Source organism: Calonectris borealis, chromosome 29, assembly GCF_964195595.1.
Source record: "Calonectris borealis chromosome 29, bCalBor7.hap1.2, whole genome shotgun sequence".
NCBI lineage: Eukaryota > Metazoa > Chordata > Aves > Procellariiformes > Procellariidae > Calonectris > Calonectris borealis.
Genome location: NC_134340.1, coordinates 4,829,791 through 4,848,771, shown reverse-complemented (window position 1 = coordinate 4,848,771; position 18,981 = coordinate 4,829,791). Strand labels below are relative to the sequence as shown.

The 18,981-nt window shown below is 46.9% G+C and overlaps 1 long non-coding RNA gene and 1 other non-coding gene across 2 annotated transcripts; both read right to left on the bottom strand.

Moving 5' to 3' along the window:
• Positions 1–232: 232 nt before the first annotated feature.
• LOC142094159 (uncharacterized) lies at positions 233–17,437 on the bottom strand. Its single transcript, XR_012677613.1, has 4 exons — positions 16,827–17,437; positions 2,639–2,750; positions 617–1,792; positions 233–417 (listed from the first exon to the last, which is right to left on the bottom strand). It is a non-coding gene; the product is annotated as an uncharacterized LOC142094159 (long non-coding RNA).
• TRNAR-UCU (transfer RNA arginine (anticodon UCU)) lies at positions 10,757–10,830 on the bottom strand. The gene has a single exon. It is a non-coding gene; the product is annotated as a tRNA-Arg (tRNA).
• Positions 17,438–18,981: the final 1,544 nt, after the last annotated feature.

The window sequence follows — 18,981 nt, the reverse complement described above, 5'->3', positions numbered from 1 at the left end:
GCCCCCCCGACCACCCCCTGCCCCGCGCGGTGGGCGCATGCACGGTACCACGGGGCTGCCCCGGGTAGGGGGCTGCGCCGGGAGAGATGAGAGGAGGGTGGGGAGCCGCGGGAGGGGAAGGCAATGCTGATGTTTGTTTCCCTTTTTTCCCCACAGGCTGATTCTCCCCCCGGCGCTGAGCATCTCGGCATCGCTCCTGGCACCCTAACGCAGAAGTTGTCCCAGTGATTGATCCCATTAATTCTTTATATTGCCCAGCTCGCTGCTTTCACAAGGATAGTCTGTAAGAACCTCCCTGCCGAAGGAAATGGCACTTCTCTTCTTGGGAGGCAGAAATACCTTGGATCTTGTGTTCATCACCTTGGTTGATCAACATTTTCTCATCTTTAAGTTGGGCTCACAGCCATGGCAGTTCATCTATTAAAAAAAAAGAGGAGGGAAGCGTTATACTTGTCCCTTTTCATGTTCCAGATCACATGCATTCCCTTTCCTATTTCATCCAGGACAAGACAAGCGGAGCGGCTGAGCACCGCAGAGCTGCCGGCTCCGCAGGGCTGGCACAGACGATGACCTATGTGCAACAGAAGGCAGCCGGAGCAGCAGTGATTTACCTTACCTCTCTGTAGGTGTCCTGGGTTACGATGAGGCCTACGAATGGCATGTTTGTTCCTGTACTTTAACCCACTGCCTAGCTCGCCTTTTTCAGCGACTGTTCTCCAGTCCCCTGTCCTGGCTCTTATCCACGGGGTTGCCTTCCTTCTTTTGAAACACATAAACCTGATACTTTAACTGAATTTAGAAGTTCTTGTATTTATGCAACATTTTTCAACATTCTCTTATTTTTTGTTTGTTTGAAACCCTTGAAAGCAATGCTGGTTTGACAGCATCAGTAGTCACGCGTTACAGGCAGGGTTAACGTTTGGATAAGCTGTCTCTGTCCCTGTTCAGCTGGAGTATGCCATGATCCTTCTCTCGAGCCTTCATATACCTAACCCCACATCTCTCCTGTGCTTGTTCTCCAGCATGCTGATCAGGAGTCAATGACGTGAGGGTTGTTGTCTGTGATGTTAAAATATCTCTTTTCAGCTGTCACCATGGGGAGACCATGCATGCGGAGGGGCCTTCGGGCACCCACAGGGGATGGACAAGGTCTTTCGGCAGCTAGGGCCTCGCAGCGAGCATGCGCGCTCCCCTCAGCCTGCGGCTCCCAGGCTTAGCTCCCACTGGGGTGGAGGAAGCAGGCTGCCACCCACAGGCCGTGCCAGGAGCCCGGACTGCCTTGCAGTCCCTGGACGGCTCCACCAGAAGGCAGGATGGGGCCCCTTGTCTTGCTCTATAGCACAGGGCCCCTGCAGCTGTCGCCTGCCCGGCGGGTGAATACATGTCCCCTGGTAAAGAAGGGACCAAACAGCGATCCAGAGTCACCTCTGTCCTCGCCGGGGCACCTCGTGCACGTGGCTGAGGAGACTGAAAAGGTTTTCCTGTGTCGGCACAATCCCTGGCAGAGCCGCTATGAGAGATCACTGTACTTCAAAACCACCAGAAGTGGACTTGGTCTTCGGTGCTTTACTAACCCCCCCACTTCTCATATGCACAAATACACCATCCTCGCGCTGGCAGCTTTTGTGGCTCATGCTCATACACAAAGACTCGGAAAGAAACGTGGGTTTGCTGGACAGACAAATTTTAATCTCAGTCATGGAGGCCGGGGTGTTTTACGACCCGTTTACCCGTAACGATTCGTGCGTGGCAGATGGCAACTTGGGCGTGAGGCCGCGTGAGACCCGGGAAGCTGAGGGCATGGAAAACATCCATTAGAGAAAACATCAAAACAGCCACGACGTTGAGATAAACAAGGAGCAGTTCAGTGCCAAATGCCACCAAGTAATACATAAGAACTACCATTTCAAACACTCTTTTGCTGAGAAAGTTTAAGATTAGAGCCAGCATTAGAAGGAAGACTTGATTATTAATTTAGAAGGCAAAAATATTAAACAAAATAAAATAAGTAAAAAGAAAAAGAAAGAATTGCAGAATACTGTCCACACTGTCGAGAGGCAGATTTTATATTTTCAGAGCCAGCACATTCAGAAATGAGGACTGTATTTTATTAATATGCAACTATCTAATTCTGCGTCACTTGTACATGTTTCTGGGTAGCATCTCTGCCTCATTCCAGGCTCATCAGGATTACTTTTTTGTTTTTAACTAATACAGTCACAATAATTTGATGGGAGTTTGAGAAATAAGCCTTTTATAGAAGTCCATCCTTTCTACCACCACTGCCAGAAGAATGTGACACTGATAGAGCTAAATATGCCACGCAGAAAGCGGTGCAGTTTCTTAAAGCAAGCCACAGGGCTTGCAAGTGTTTCAGATTTCTCCATTAGTTTCCCTATAAGCGCATGAAGCGTGCGAAATGTTGGAGAAAATTTTAACTTTCTACCCCACTTAAGCTGCCCTTCAACTCAGTGCAACAAAATTAGGTTATGTCCGAAGGTGAAATTCCCACAAAACAGCCAAGGTCAGCTAACTGCCCTTCTCCCAGACAATTTCTCCAGACTTTACTTTCCATCTTGGAGAAACTCACTGGCTCCACTCACTTTTTAGACATTTCAGGACAGCAGAAGAGTTATACCTTGGGTAGTCCAGGAACTGACAGCCTCCCTTCATCACCAAGTTCCGGAGGGCGCAGCTACAAAGGGGCAGAGATCAAGATGTTTCCCGACCATCATTTTCCCAAGCAGCTTCTGCAGAAAATCATAAAATAAAGATCATTTCTGAAGGCTCCTGCAAAGGCAACGGCCACACTTTGGACTCCCCACAGCGTCAGTCCAGCTCAGCATGTATATGAGGTTTACGCATAGGCAAGGTTTTGTAGGGAGGGATGCAAGGGGTGGGTTCTGTGAGAAGATGCCAGAAGCTGCTCCATGTCGGACAGAGCCAGTTCCTGCTGGCTCCAAGGAGGACCTGCCGCCGACCAAAGCTGAGCCCATCAGCGATGCTGGTAATGCCTGTTTCCGACACCACCGTGCATTCTGCTGTTTTTTGAACCTCAAAGACTGATTTTTCAGACATCATCAGTGTGCTTCAAGAGAGAAATAAACAATTCTGTAAATCACACTGCAACCTCTACAATATTGAGAGAATCCGTTAACTCTCAAGTTCATCAGTGATCAAGAAACCGGGAACTTGAAAGGACAATTCATTCTCCCAGGGTACCCGATCACTGCAAAACATTGTACCATGCAGGAAAAGCTGTGGGTATGTTGAAGCCCCCACGTGCACCAGGTAGGGAACTTCCAGCATCTGGTCACAATTACAATAAAAATGATACACAGAGTAACTGGACAGAGATTTATACTTAATCTCTCCCCAAACCTGCCAGTAGCCCTACAGAGCAGAATTGTTTTTTATTTTTAGTTTGGACCATTTTAACAGGATGTCAAAACACACTATCCTTTCCTCAATGTCACTGCAACCACAAAGTTGCACCGCAATACATGTACTTATATTATACCTAGAATGCGTCTACCTGAGAGAAAATTAGCTCAAGGCCGTAACAAGCATGGACACACAATTTGTAATAATTTCCCACAAATTCTAAGCACACAGAACACTTACGCCCACCTGCTCCACAAGAACAGCACATCTGCAAATAATTCTAACAGACAAACAGCCTGTTTATGTGGTTGAAATAGCCAAGACTCAGATTTGCTCATTCTTCCTCTTTCCCAAATAAAAAAGAAAAGGAAACTATGAAGGGACTCATCACCAGCAGTTAGTCTTAATATGATGGACTGGTTGCCTATTTAATTTTAATGCCATTGCTACGGTCTGAAATTTAATTCAGGACCTCATTGTGTGGAATTCTCTCAAGAACTCTCCTTACAACACTAGATGAAAGAAATTAGACCATCATCTGCAATAATCACTTTCACTCAAGTATTCTACCAAGCTCTTTCATGTTAACTGATGGGTTTTACAGGCATTCATTGGGGGGGGTGGGCAGGGGGGGTAGTGAATAACCCTGCCAAAAGATACTTTTTTCCATTGAACTTAAAGAGATAAGGACACTCTGGGTTCTTTTACATTCTGCTTTCTGCTCTGGAGAAGACTTTCTTCTTAAATAGTTTGCCTTCAGCACCACAAGTCATAAATGGACAGAGAGGAACTTTTCTGATGTGCTAGGAGACCTGCCTTCAATCAGAAGTTATAGCTGTTTTTTCAGTCTGCCTGAACACGGTGTATTACGATGACACCGCCTCCTTTGTACAGAATCTCCTTCTGCAGCAATTCCATCCCACCAGATGTAAGACGACTTCATGTCTCCTGTCTCTGGGTTTTTCTGGCAGCCTCTCATCGAAAACCTCCCTCATTCCTCTTAAAATAGATAGAAGGACTATCACTTTCAATTTCTGATTTGAGCTTGCCAAATATTATGGTTTAAATGCTAGAAATGAAATCACACATGCTTCAAAGTTTCCTTCATAGAGCTCCCTGCCTTCGATATTTAAAGGTGCTTTTGAAAGACCTTCTTCAACAAGAAGCATCTCAGCAGGCTTTTAGTCTCTATTTACTAACTCCTGTTGAAACCTAACATCTTCTGAAATTGAGGTGGTGTTTTATATAAATATTTTTTGTAATTTGGTTTCCACTGCCCACAGTTGTTACATAGATTATTTCCCCCAATACACTTTAGTGGAAGCGCACAAAATGCCAAAATAAATGCTTGCACTGATTCTTCAGTTCAGCCACCATTTGTTTTGCTCATGATTTAGAGATGTATGCCACTAGTAAATCCTGTAGAAGGGCAGCTCTGAATCCACATGAGATGGCTCAGACTGATGATTTAGGCTGTTTATCTTCAAAATAGTTTAGCACTACCTAAAAATATTATCAGGCTTTTGGATTATTAATTTCACAAAGCCCTTTTCTTGCCCTTCCTTTGCCTTCAGGAATTAATTTCCTTGATTCTATTAACACATCCATGAATCTCTGCTTTAGAGAGCTTTGCCTTTGTAAAGCTGCCTCCTGTTATTGTAAGTCAAACTGAATTTTTGCTCCGAGTGCCTCCTTTATAACTAACCTTATTCATTCCAGTACAGGATCTGTTCCTGTTCAATTTAAAATCTTCTCTTTGCCATGCTACAAGAAGTACTGCATCCTCAGTGTGGTTTTTTTTTTAAACTCATTATCAACAGTTACTTCAATCTTGTTACAATTATCAAATATTGAAACAACGCTGTGGTACAAATCATGTGCAAAGGCAGGTGCTTCAGGGAGGCAGGTTTTTCTATTCAGTGACCAAAAAATATCACGGTCCTTTGCATACGCTGTGTCAGTTTGATACAAACACTTGCTTTCTGTTAAAAATTGAAAACAATCTGATACAAAATCCTCAGTTGTACTTCCATGGCCAGAGGACTAGTGAAAAGTCTTTAAATCACCCCATTTAATAACACTGCACAGAAATTACCTGAAATACAAACATCTGACCTTACACGACCACGGAAAGCAAGGCCAAAATCCATTCAGCCACCTCCTCTTCTTGAGACCTCCTAAGGTCTGAAGAGGGAGACTCATCTCTAGCCAAGTAACTGTATGCCTTTGAGGAATTTTTTTGGTGTTCTTTTTACTAAACACTCCTGAGGTTACCACACTAGCAAGACTGAGTTAATGTGTCAGCCGACTCCTCCTTCATGACGTGAAGACATGCATTAAGCTCTTCTCCAATACACATTATATTCACAGAAAAAAGATTCAGATTTGATTTACTACGCATAATTTATGAACTCAGCTTTTTTCCCCAGGGTCCACATTTTCAGAGCCTAAGATGTTATACATGCATTTTAGCAGGACTTTCTAAACATCTAGGAAACCCTGGGCTTTCTAAAATCTGGTCTTGATACCATCAAGACTATGTGACTTCGGCACTCCAACTCTGTCTTCCCAGCTGTAAAATTCTAGTATCGCTGCCTAAACAGACTTGTATCACAAGCCTGTTGTGGAAACCATTCATACTTTACAGTGATACTGTTCACACGGCTTTGAAGTTTTTTTTTTGCTTACAAATTTATCACTTCGTTTTGATCATTCCTAAGATGAGTTTTCCTCATTCAGGCTGGCAAAAAGTACCAGCTGAGGATGGTTTCTTGTCATATTTGCTTACCATTGAACAGACAGAAATCAAAATGCTCTACAAAAACTGGAGCCCCATGCATAGCCATCTAACAAAAATCCACCAAAAAGAGTACCCTTATTAGGAAGAAGATTCTGCAACATAAACACGATAGGTCTTTATCGTGGTTTAACCCCAGCCAGCAACTCAGCCGCTCGCTCACTCCCCCCCGGTGGGATGAGGGAGAGAATCGGAAGAGTGAAAGCGAGAAAACTTGTGGGTTGAGATAAAGACAGTTGAATAAGTAAAGCAAAAGCCGCACACACAAGCAAAGCAAAACAAGGAATTCATTCACTACTTTCGATTGGCAGGCAGGTGTTCAGCCATCTCCAGGAAAGCAGGGCTCCACCATGCATAGTGGTTACTTGGGAAGACAAACACCATCACTCCGAATGTCCCCCCCTTCCTTCTTCCCCCAGTTTTATGTGCTGAGCATGACATCATACGGTATGGAATATCCCTTTGGTCAGCTGGGGTCAGCTGTCCCAGCTGTGTCCCCTCCCAGCTTCTTCTGCACCCCCAGTCTGCTCACTGGTGGGGTGAGGAGCAGAAAAGGCCTGACTGTGTAAGCACTGCTCAGCAATAATGAAAACACCTCTATTATCAACACTGTTTTCAGCACAAATCCAAAACATAGCCCCATACTAGCTACAATGAAGAAAATTAATTCTATCCCAGCCAAAACCAGCAGTCTTACTCAGGTTAATTTTAGTATTTGTGCCCTACAGGAAATGGCAATAATTCACTTCACTGCTTGCACAGATATTATGCACGTTCCTCATTCTTCCTCACCCACCTATGCATGATTAGTTGTTTGCTTTTTCTGCAGATATCCCCAAATGAGAACTTCTTTTCTTCTTCTAGGGAGAACAGGAATCCCCACACTTCCTCATCTCATGAGCAGAGCACATGAGGGCAACGTTCTCCCTGGAGAGATAAGTGGGGAGCCGAAGGTTTGGGAAGAAGTATGAACTGAAGGAACTTTTGGAAAAGACAAAAAGGAGCTGCAGGAACTTCTGAGAAAGAAACCAAGGGAGACCAAAAATGCAGCCAAGAAAGATCAGGACATGCCACTAGCAGGGACTGTTTTCAGGTGTTCTTATTAATGAGGAATGGATATGGGTGATCTGAGGCTGCATGAAGGGCATGGTCACATGGCATCTCACTAGCACAGCCCTTTCCCCTACACCAGGCTTTCCTTTTCCATCATGGGGATTCACAGTGGGTAACTCAAGCTATGCATTCTCATCAGCTTTAAGTAAGAAAGTTTTGGGTCCTTCTCACACAGGTGAGGTGATCAACAGAGCTCATCCCACATAAGCAACTACTAACTCTGCATGCCTAAATTCAGGGGGTCACAAGACTCACCTGCTCACCTGTCCAAACATGGGATGCCCTGGGGTAATTGAATCAGGAGGTTCAGCGTGAGGGTTGTGACACAGAAGGTGTGAGGAGAAGGAGACACAGAAGCAGGAGGAGACCACGTCTGGTAATGCCAAGGATCCTGCTCCCAAGCTCTTATATACTCATATTTAGGGGCGAGGAAACCCAAGCCTTCCTAGTGTTACAGCAGCTAAACTAGAATCACAGCCATATTGCTGCCTCTGTCCTAAAAAGAAAATGCACATTTCATTCTCCATTTCATAGAATCATACAGGTTGGAAAAGACCTCTAAGATCATCAAGGCCAACCATCAACCCAACACACCATGCCCACTACACCATGTCCCTAAGCGCCTCATCTACACGTCTTTTAAATACCTCCAGGGATGGTGACTCCACCACTTCCCTGGGCAGCCTGTTCCAAGGCCTGACCACTCTTTCAGTAAAGAAATTTCTCCTAATGTTCAATCTAAACCTCCCTTGGTGCAACTTGAGGCCATTTCCTCTTGTCCTATCACTAGTTACTTGGCAGAAGAGACCAACACCCACCTCGCTACAACCTCCTTTCAGGTAGTTGTAGAGCGCGATGAGGTCTCCCCTCAGCCTCCTCTTCTCCAGGCTAAACAACCCCAGTTCCCTCAGCCGCTCCTCATAAGGCTTGTGCTCCAGGCCCTTCACCAGCTTCGTTGCCCTCCTCTGGACACGCTCCAGCACCTCCATGTCCTTCTTGTAGTGAGGGGCCCAAAACTGAACACAGGATTCGAGGTGCGGCCTCACCAGTGCCGAGTACAGGGGCACGATCACCTCCCTACTCCTGCTGGCCACACTATTTCGATACAGGCCAGGATGCCATTGGCCTTCTTGGCCACCTGAGCACACTGCCGGCTCCTGTTCAGCCGGCTGTCAACCAGCACCCCCAAGTCCTTTTCCTCCGGGCAGCTTTCCAGCCACTCTTCCCCAAGCCTGTAGCGTTGCCTGGGGTTGTTGTGGCCGAAGTGCAGGACCCAGCACTTGGCCTTGTTGAACCTCATACAGTTGGCCTCATTTGTTGAAGGGTACAAGAAATCTCTGCAGAATCTGTCCTTTCTCCCCTCATTCCTACCAAATTTTACTTTGGGTGTGTGTGCACCCATGCTCACTGTCCGCATATTTTCTCTTTCTCAGAACAATCTCCTTCTGGCCTTTCAGGACTCCCCTGGATGTCACGGACATGACACCCGCGTCATGATGAACATGGGTGCAGAACTTCTAGCACCACCAGGGTCTGGTCTTCCAAACAGGCTGAACTCCAGCATTTGCACAGACACCACAAGAAGAAAAAGAAACAACAAGCCAAGCTCACCAGCTACCATGACAGAGATGGATTGGTTTTCCACCAGAGACTAGAAATCCTGTCAATGGGAGCGCATCCCGTGTTGGCAAGTGTGCAGTGCAGCACGCTTGCACTCTGAAAGGTTCAGGAGGGGAGTGCTGGGTTACCCAAATGAGAACGTATTTCTCTGCTCCTGATGAACTGAAATCATGACATGTCCTGGTTCTGGGATGAGGCTTGAGCATTGAAGGTAACCTTCTCTCCACGGAGGTATACAAGAGTGGAGTGCACTCTGGGAGTGCAGAGAGATGGATGGAGACATGGGTCCCTGTGGAGATATGTGTGAGCACAGGCAGTCACTGACAAACATGACAGCTGAGGGCAGGAGCTGGTGAGGAGACACCAAGGAAGGAAGATGCATCAACTTGGTCAAATTATTTTTTGCACTGCACCTCAAAACCCAAAAAACCCCACTCCTCAATAGACAAGGGCCAGGAGAACAGCCGGTGGCCGCTGAAGGTCATGCAGCTGGGAAGAAGTGGAATTGTGGGGTCACATGGCCCAGTAATGGGGTCAAGCTTCCCACTATCTTGCATTTTAAGGAGGCAACCAGACAGATGCCGCTACCCTGGTCAGCCCTGGTTTAGGTTGCATCCCTTGACATATTCCATATGTGGGAGAGATTCACCTAACCATAGACCAGGAAGGGAAGAAAGTGTTCCTAGGACATTATTTTTCTCATCCTAATGCAGATCTCTGAAAGGGATGACCTATCCTTCAGAAGGACCCTTCCCCACCACCCCCACCAATGGCAAATGGTACCCGGATGATTGAGGTGGCAACTGAGGAAAGGAGAAGTCCCCTTCTAGTGGGCTCTCTAGTGCTCTCCGCTTCTCTAGTGCGGAGCAACCCTAGAAACTCCAAGGAAACAAATCAGCAGTTCCTATGATGACCCAGATCTGAATGGACCTGGCTGATCCAAGGACACCTTCTGTGTTTATTCACAATCTTCACTGGTCCAAGCAGCACGCCTGGCTCTCCAGAGCCGAGTGTACATCAGCCATCTCCAACAAGCCACATAGGAACTTCTCTCTGAAGAGTATATGAAGCGTCCAGGTTGAGCACCCTTCCTCCAACCTTCAGCACTTCTCCACCACAACTAACAGCTGCAGCAGTCTGGAAAAGCCCTCCAGCAGCCCCCACTGAAACCCATTCACCCACCAATCACAGCTGCACTCACCTGCAGCTTCCCTCTTTCCTTTCTCACTACTGATAGCAATGAGATCACGTAGGAAGTTACATACTAATAACTTAGAACACCTATGAAAGAAAAAGAAGAGTCAATTTGCTACTTAGGAAGATGAACCTCTATGGGGATGTGGAGGTGGTTGCCAGCAAACATGCATCTTCTAAGTAAAAACGTGAAAAGTAAGAGCATTTGCAAAGAATTTCTATAAGGTGGAAATTCAGAATATAGATGTGCATTTTTTGCCACACATTTGAAAAAAAATGACCACATTTATCACAAGAAATATCAACAGAAGGCTCTAAACCACTGCCTAACCACCTGATTTCTACTAGAAAGCACAGTACTTTTCTTAAGGGTATCAAAGATGGGACCCATGAGCAGTATTGGGGGAACAAGTGGGGTTAAAACACCTAGCTATTCAGGAGATACCAAAAGGAATGAGGAAAGGGGAATATGATGAAAGAGAGATGCCTTACAAGGGGAGCACACGACTTACGTGCATCAGCTGTAGAGAGGGTGTCGTGAAAAGTCATTATCTTCCCATCTGAAGCCCTCAGGGGTGTTATAAATGTAACGGATAGGGACCTATAAAGGAACATGCATTAAAAGAAAAGAGACACCTGCCTGGAGATCATCTCTGCCGGGACTCGAACCCGGAACCTCTGGATTAGAAGTCCAGCGCGCTCGTCCATTGCGCCACAGAGACCTCACCATGAGTGCAGCATCGGCACCAGAACTGAAAAATCCCGCACGTCCTGCAGCACTGGAGGGGTCTCAACACCCCACTCTCATGGCATGGCACTGAGGCAGCGTGAAAACCTATGATTGATCTCCCTTGCAAATCAACATCTCTAGGCATCCCCTTCTTCCACAGGGATGGGCAATAATTCTGGGTATGATGTATATCTCACACAGCAGCAGGGATGCAGCAAAAACCTGGATGCAGGCTCGTATCTGCGTCTCTGGCAACCTTTCCGCAGCATCCCTAGCTCTACTGAGGACAGAGCTAAATCCTGGAGTAGAGTTAATTGCTGCATCTCCCTCAGCATCATCACAGCATCCTCACTGCAGAAGCCAAGAGAGATAAAGATGAAAGAGGATTTAGCTTACAACACTGAACACTGACAGTGATGAAGCAAGCTGTTTGTCATGATGAAAAATGCAGAAACCTGTGGTTTGAGCAGAGAAATAAAAGAAAAAGCAGCTATCATGTTTTTATTTTAAGCAAGCTGTCAGTCAAGGGTTTAATGTTTCTCTATGTGCATATTCCATTGGAAAAAAATTAAAACATCAAAACAGGAAATATCCTTTTACATCCGCTGAGCTATTGAACAATTGATCAAACTCTGTGACATGGTTCCTTGCTGTGAACAAACACATTTTGCACTTCTAAACTGCATGAATTTTAGAGCGTTGTTTACTCCCAAACATGCTCTTAATTAGGGATAAACACGAAAGGCAGGATGCTAACTGCAATACAACTTGCTTAGGAGAATGAACACTACCCGAGACTATGAGCTTTTACCTCAGGGTCGATGTGACCTGAAGACCCAACCTAAGCCAGCTCTTACTGGCTTAGAACACCCCATACCAATGATAAAACAACAGATTTACCCTTCAGTGGAACCAGGTGTATAACCATGGCCAGAACCGCAACCGACCAGAATCCAGGATAACCCCCACCACCACCTGTACAGGATATCGGTTTAGACCAAAGATCACACCACTGACCATACCTGTGTGCCACCTGCACGGGACAAGCACATACTGATCCTGCATGGGACAAGTACATACCGATTGTGTGAGCAACAGTAACCAATTAGCCCACCCCTTAACATGAAAAATTTGACTGGTCTATACAACTGTATTGTCACATATATAACCCCTGCTTTCCTCTGTATCTGTGTCCTCCATGCACTAGGCTGGGGCACCACTATGTGCATAGTTAAAATATAAAAGAATAAATTCCCTTGGTAATTCTATGCTAAGCACCCTTGCCTCCCTCCTCGGCTGGCAAAGAACTGACTTTTACACAAATTGGGCTGTGAAGAAGCACAGCACTAACAACCTCAGCACATCTGAGGCAAAACCAAAGAATTTGGTTTTCCTTTTACTGATTTTGGGGCTTTGAAAAGGTTTATGGTTGTCTTGACAAGTAAAATCCAGCTAGAAGTGGTGGGAAAGAAGGCAGGGGTTTAGCTTCTATCAGACAAAACCCTTCCTGCGGCAAGAGATACCCAGTAAATTGATAATCCTTGAAATAAATTACTCTGTGAACCAAGTGTAGTGCCAGTGTAGCGCTGTAATCCCACCAGTACCTCGAGAAAACTCGAAGTCTAAAAACCACCCATCTACATCGTGAACAAAGGCTGCGCTTAAAAAAAATCATATAATAAATTTTAAACAAAGTTATAAAGCACCAATATAGAACAGAAAGGAAGAAAAAAATCTCACACAGCCTGTGGCTGCAGTATGTGCATTCCTTAGGGGAGAAGATGACACCAACTCTTTTAATATTACTTTGGGAGGCTGCACCTCAAAAGCAGTGCCTATTTTGAAGTCATTAACAGTGTCGTCAGCAAGTAGAAAATCTGGAGATGAAGTATTAAATTGCATAAACCTCCAAAGAATGACTGTGGCTTTATGGGCAGCTGCATCCCAGGAGTCGCAGGGCAGACAGATTTCAAAAGAACCCCCATTCCTCCTGACTGGAGTTGGACTGGGGCTTGTTGCAGCTCTGCAACCTGCCTTTCTCTTCTGACTGCCTATGCTCATACATCATCCGGTAACACATAGCTCAGCAGTGTGCATGGCCAAATTTTTACCAGCCAACCAGCATTCAACACCTGGAGGAAAGCCTGCTCCAATCAGCCCTAATTGCACCAGAAACAGGAAAGGTCCAGGAGTTTGAGCAGGTCCTGGTGGAAATGACATATTTCTGACAGATAAAGTATGGGGAGAACCACCTGCTGCAGGGAAACAGATGTGCCACAGTCTGCACCCCCAAGAGCACCCCCTGATCAGCAGCACTGCTAGGAGTGCCACCAGAGCCCTCTCACCTTCTCCCCGTCCTCGTCCCAGCACACGCCCGTGCTGGCAGAAGGACACGGCCACAGGCCACACAGTACCAAATGCTCCTCGCTGAATGCTAGAAAGCAACACACAACTTTCAAATCCTCAGGCCACCTGCCAGGCATCTTTGTACCTTCAACAATTTGGCCAGTCTTCCCCAAGGTACTGATTGTCCCTCTGTTATCTCCATATGTGACACACATGGAAAGCAGAGACTGGAGTGAGCAGCATAGATGCAGGCAGGTTGTTTTTGGTGCTGGGGGATGCCCATACACCCATTTCTGTGCAAAGAGATGACAATGAAATTCAGTAAGCTGGGCAGCATGTTTTGTGACAAGAGCACTATCCTTCTTTAGATACAGAGTGGGACATGTTTATAATATGAGTGTCCCCAGCACATAGAAGTGTGATGGGAGTGAAAAAGTTGCAGGGGGTCCAAGCAAGGCATGAATTGGCCCGCAGCTCATCCCCAGTCGCCTTCCAGCATCAAATCATTTGCTGCAGATGGGAAGAACATGAGCAAGGATGCAGTGGACCAGGGTGAACCAAGATAATTTACTGCCTTATAAACAGCTGGGAAGGGCCTTTTGCAAGACAAAGACCTAAGCAGTAAGATGGCTGCTGAAGCATGTCTTACTTGAGCAGTAAGATACCACCTCATGTCAAGTTGCTCTAAGGCAGCATCGTCTGTGTTGAGATTAAAAAAAAAAAAATGTCTTAGCACACCTAAATAAACAGCAATAGAAAATCCATATCAGAGCTGGGACTGTTTTGTGGTATCCATGGCTAAAGGTTTTATACTATACACAACTACCTTATTACCTAATAAAACCTTCTCCAAGAGTCACCAAAGAGCCAGTTCCACCAAGCTAAGGATAAAACTTTAGAAGCTGTGCACTTGCAGGCCACAAAGCCCATTAACCCATATATCCACAATAGGGAAGTGTTTTCCCCGAAATCCTTACAATTTGCAAGGTATATTCTTGTCTTTTTCCTAAACTTGTAATCCCTTCTTTATTGCTTTTTTATTCTTTTGCCAGCCATGTCAGAAGCACCCAAAATTCAGCCAGGTACCTTGCACTTGATTTGACCACCACATCACATGCGTCTTCAAACCCTCCAGTGCCTTTCTGAGCCTCACTTTGTCTGCGAGACTGTGACTGGACTCATCTAAAAGACGTTCATCAGTGACTCCTGCATATTGCTCCCCCTGATAATTAACATGCCATCATGAGACACAGAGCCACTTTCGGAAGCTTTTGCCTTTGGTGCCACGGGCTGGCGATGGTGGCTGTACTGAAGCTTGCTGGGCAAGGGCACAACTCAGCAAGTGGCTGATTTTCTACAAGCTTACAGTTAAATTACAGCGGATGCTCTTTTAAAAAGCAGCTCAGCTGTCATCTTAGTATCTGACTAAGATATATGCAACTGTTTGATTTGCAATTTGCTGAGTTAATCCCCACAGGAGTTATTTTCGCATCCCAGGTAAGACAGATGAAGCAAGAGGGCATGACTAGCTCCTGTCGGGAGGCTGAAGCAATAACCACCAGGGTAAAAAAGAGGAGAGGAGCTGACATTTCTAGGGAGCAGGTTGGATCCCATCCACAAAGTGGAAAATTAAAACCGACACTGGCCCATATGAGGGCCCAAGCAAAGATACCTATGGCCTATACTTGTAATTGCTGTTGTGAAATCATTGCAGGACTGAGACACTGATGCCACACCAACAAAGAAGAGCATAAACACAGACTAAAAGATGCCAAGGCAGTGATAGAAAAGGAAGATCCCAGTAGAAGCCCCAGCTCTAACACCCTTTGTCTACAGAGCACCGATTTAAAAGTTGTGGACCAGAGTGTCCCCTTTTAGCCTGTTTTTCGGATGGAGCAGAGTGAGTTGGCTGAGACTAGACACTGGAAATTAGGAGCATTACCTGGGTCTCCCTTGTGATGTCACCACCCACAGCAGCACATCCCCGATGGGGATCTCGAGCAAGCAGTCAGCAGCAAGCAGCCAGGGGATGCTTGGCACAACAGGGGTGTCCAGCATGGGTGGATTTACCCAAGAGGTTGAGAACACGTCCTCAGCTGGGATCCTCAAAATGGCTGCAGGAGGGAGGGACACCCCAAGCCGGGTGTCCAAGACAGACCACGTTCCCCACTCAGGGTAGTGCAGAGGAAACGCCATCCTCTATCTGGCTGAGCTTCAGCCTGGCAGCACCTGGGGTCATCCACACCACCAGCTCTTCAGGGACAACTAATGACAATGAGATCTGGTTGGCACCCCATCCCTACTGGCTTGACATAACCGTGGAACACCTAGTTTTGACTCTCACTTGGGCATTGTACTCAGAAGTGAAGCCACCTGCAAAGCAGCAAACAGCCTGTGCAGAGCTCAACAGCCTTTGGAGACGCTACCCCACATCAGCAGATGGAGATCAAGTCAGGAACTGGACAAAAAAACCCTTTCCTCCCAACCGTGCAGTTCGTGGCACCACAGCCCTACGAACAGAGGAGATGGGACCTTCCAGACCCCAGGCCTGGAAACCTCTACCACAAAAAACCAAGGATAAAATCCTCCCCCTCACTATCCTACAAGGACTTTCCAAAACTTAATATTTTGCTTTTAGTGGCAATATCAATAACATGCTACTCAGGCACATGCTTAAGCGGAGAGGATGCTGTGACCCCAGTGTTCCTCAGCCTGCAAAACAGATCCATCATGAGGGATCCAAACTAGCAGAGACTGTGACAACGCGCCTTTAGAAACACTCACAGAGTCTGCTAGAAAGCAGGTTAGGTGCACTCCCACCGCTACCCATCAAGAAATGCCACCTTCCAGGAACACACGTATGATTGAAGACACATAACTGAATTTCATATGCAAATTTCATCAGCAAGATGGTGTTTCTGAGAAATATCTGCCCCAGAATCTATAGCAACAATGATTTGAAGCATCCGGAAGGCAAAACCAGTCCCTCTTTATTCTTCACAGAAAACTGGTATTAGCAATCTGTACATGCTGCTAGCATCATGAGACCCAAAAAGCTTTTAGGTATGATGGATATCTCTGGCCAGACAGAGCCATTCATGATGTATATATTCAGGGCAGATTTTAGGGTCAAGGGACTGGAATGTCTTTCTTCCAAGGAATGTAGATCCACCTAATTCTAACAAAGCATCATGTTATTTTCACTAAAAAAAAAAAAAAAAAAAAAAATAGTATTTTACCCCTAAAATGACTTATTTAGCTGCAAATTGCCATCCTCCCCCAGTGCTATGCTTCAATTGTGGTGAACACACAGTGCATCAGTTTACCATGGATACCCTGGTCAGGACAGCACGGGCACAACCTGCCCAATTTCTCCACGTGCAACTGGTCACTCCCAGAGCAGGGCATGGCGGTGACAGCCACCAGCATCTCCCAGCACCAGAGCAGGCAGCGCTGTGCCGGCTGCTTGCCCATGCTCTGCCAAGTCCCTTCCACCCCCAGGCTCTCTCTAATCTCAGTGTTTCTGGTTTTGTCTCTTTTCTCAAAAAAAAAAAAAAAAAAAAAAAGAAAAAGCAGCAAAACAAAAACACCAAACACACTCACAGGATTTGTCTGGTGACCCAAATCCTGTCTATCACTTACGCTTGTCACTCAGCCTGACGTATTCACCTCTGCAGGAACTGCAGCCACCTCTCCTGCTCCCAAGGCTTGCTTTCAGCTCTCTTTTCCTTCCAGCAACTTGGTGTTTTCTCGCTGCCTGTGTCCCCTCCACACCCGCCCGGGACACCGCTTCGGCCCGCTCAGAGGGCTCCTGCGGCAGCCCCCGCCGCGCTTCCCCTGCCGTACCCGCCAGGCCCCGCTGGCTCCGGCGGGCACAGGCCTCCCCGCCGGACGGGCGAGGGCTCTCCCGGGCCCTCGTCCCGCGCCTCAGGCCACGCACAGAGCCCCGGGCCCTGCCGCGACGGCCCCCGCGTCTCCGGCCCCCGTCCTGTCCCCTCTCGCCCCGGCTCTCCTCGGCGGGGCTCGCCTGTGCCTCCTCTCCTCGGATTCCTCCCGCCTTTCCGGCGCTTCCCCCCTTCCCCGCGCTCCCTTTGTCCCCTCTCGGACTGCCCTTTCCGCCCGGGCCGCCGGGGTTTCCATGGGAATGGAGGCGGCGGCCGGGGTCCTCCGCGGCGGGGGAGGCCGCGGGGGGAGCGGAGGACGGAGGCGCAGGGCCGGGGCGTGCCCCCTTCCCGCGGCTGCCGGCCGGGGCCTCGGCGGGCAGGCAGCGTCTCGCAGGCTGCTTACTCACTGGGATCTACTTGGGGGGGCTTGGGGTTTTTTTTCCTCCACTGGAAGGGAAAAGTAACAAAGGCAATGAAGCAAAATACGACGTGGAAAGTCCTGGTGCCCGGCGTGGCTGCGCCTGCGGCCGGAGGCGAGGAGCCCCTCGCCGCCGCGATGGAGGCAGCGGAGCGGTTCTGCAGCTTCCAGGAGAACAGCGACTGTCTCTGCCTGGCGCGGTTTGCCATGCAGATGCACAACAGACAGGTGGAATAAATGCTGGGGCATAATAAGTGGCACCCTCCATTACGGCCGTGAGCTGGGGTTTTGCTTTAATTTATGGCTCTTTTTCTTGAGGAATGAAAGAATAAAAATTAAGCAGTATCTAACACAAAGGAAAGGTAAAAGGGGGGGTCTCTAAGGATGTTTAGTCAGGCAGCAGGACCAAACTGCCTCTGCAGATCCCATTCACGGCTGTCACCTGGCATCGCTGAGCTCTACCTAAGCAGAAAGGACCAAGTGGCCACATCTCATCTCCACAGCCCTTACCCTTCTTAGCATTACAGCTCTCAAATCTGTCTGCAAACAGTTCCTCTGCCTCTACAGCTGGGGCTCTGGGAGTCCTGCCCTTCCTCCTCCTCACAGAAAAGTTCCTTTACTTTAGAGGCCTACATAGAAATTAAACGTATATACACATCTCTATCCAGGTAGAACAAGATAGTTACAGAAAAGGCTTCTATTTCCAATAGAAATGAGAAAATTTTTAAATTAACCAGAAAGATGCAGCTATTTCTGCTCTGCGTGATGCACTTACACCAGAGGATGGTGAAGATGAAGAAATGTATTTTTTTTCCACCCAGCGCAAGCAAAGAGAGTGTCAAAGATGCTCCTAAGGCCAAACTGCTTTTTGTCAGCACATCCAGATCAATCACATCCAAGCGATAACAAATAACTGGCCAACAGAACATCAAGAGGATTCAAGTTTCACTAATTCCTGGGACATTGAAAAGCAAAGAAGAAAGCTTATATGAGGCCAATATTTCTGGAGACTTAATAGGATTCTCAGTCACAAGCCTGTCCATATCACACCTCCCGCATGCAGATTAACTATATTATCTGTGACTAACTGGGGATAATTTTTATCAGGGTGTGAGTTTGTTTATAAAGGTGATTAACTACAGATTTTTCCCTCTCTCTCTTTCAGCCTGCTCATGTCAGCTGCATTTCATCCTTGCCTGCAATAGCCTTGTCCTCTGCCCCAGTCCTTTAGCTCTCCACTTGCATGCACACACTCCTTGCAGGGAGGCACTGACATGGGAGGGGAATCTGAATTACACCCTGCAAGGCTGCATGTCTGTAACAAGTAAGGCTTTTAATCTGGAAATGCACAACATTTATATCAAGACACTAGAATGCATCAAAATTGGATAAAAATGAAGCAAAGAGTAATTATAAATAGAAGATTGTCAATTAACGCTTGACTCTATCAACACTTCACAGTGGTTATTTTAATCTTTCAGCATTTAACTTTTCT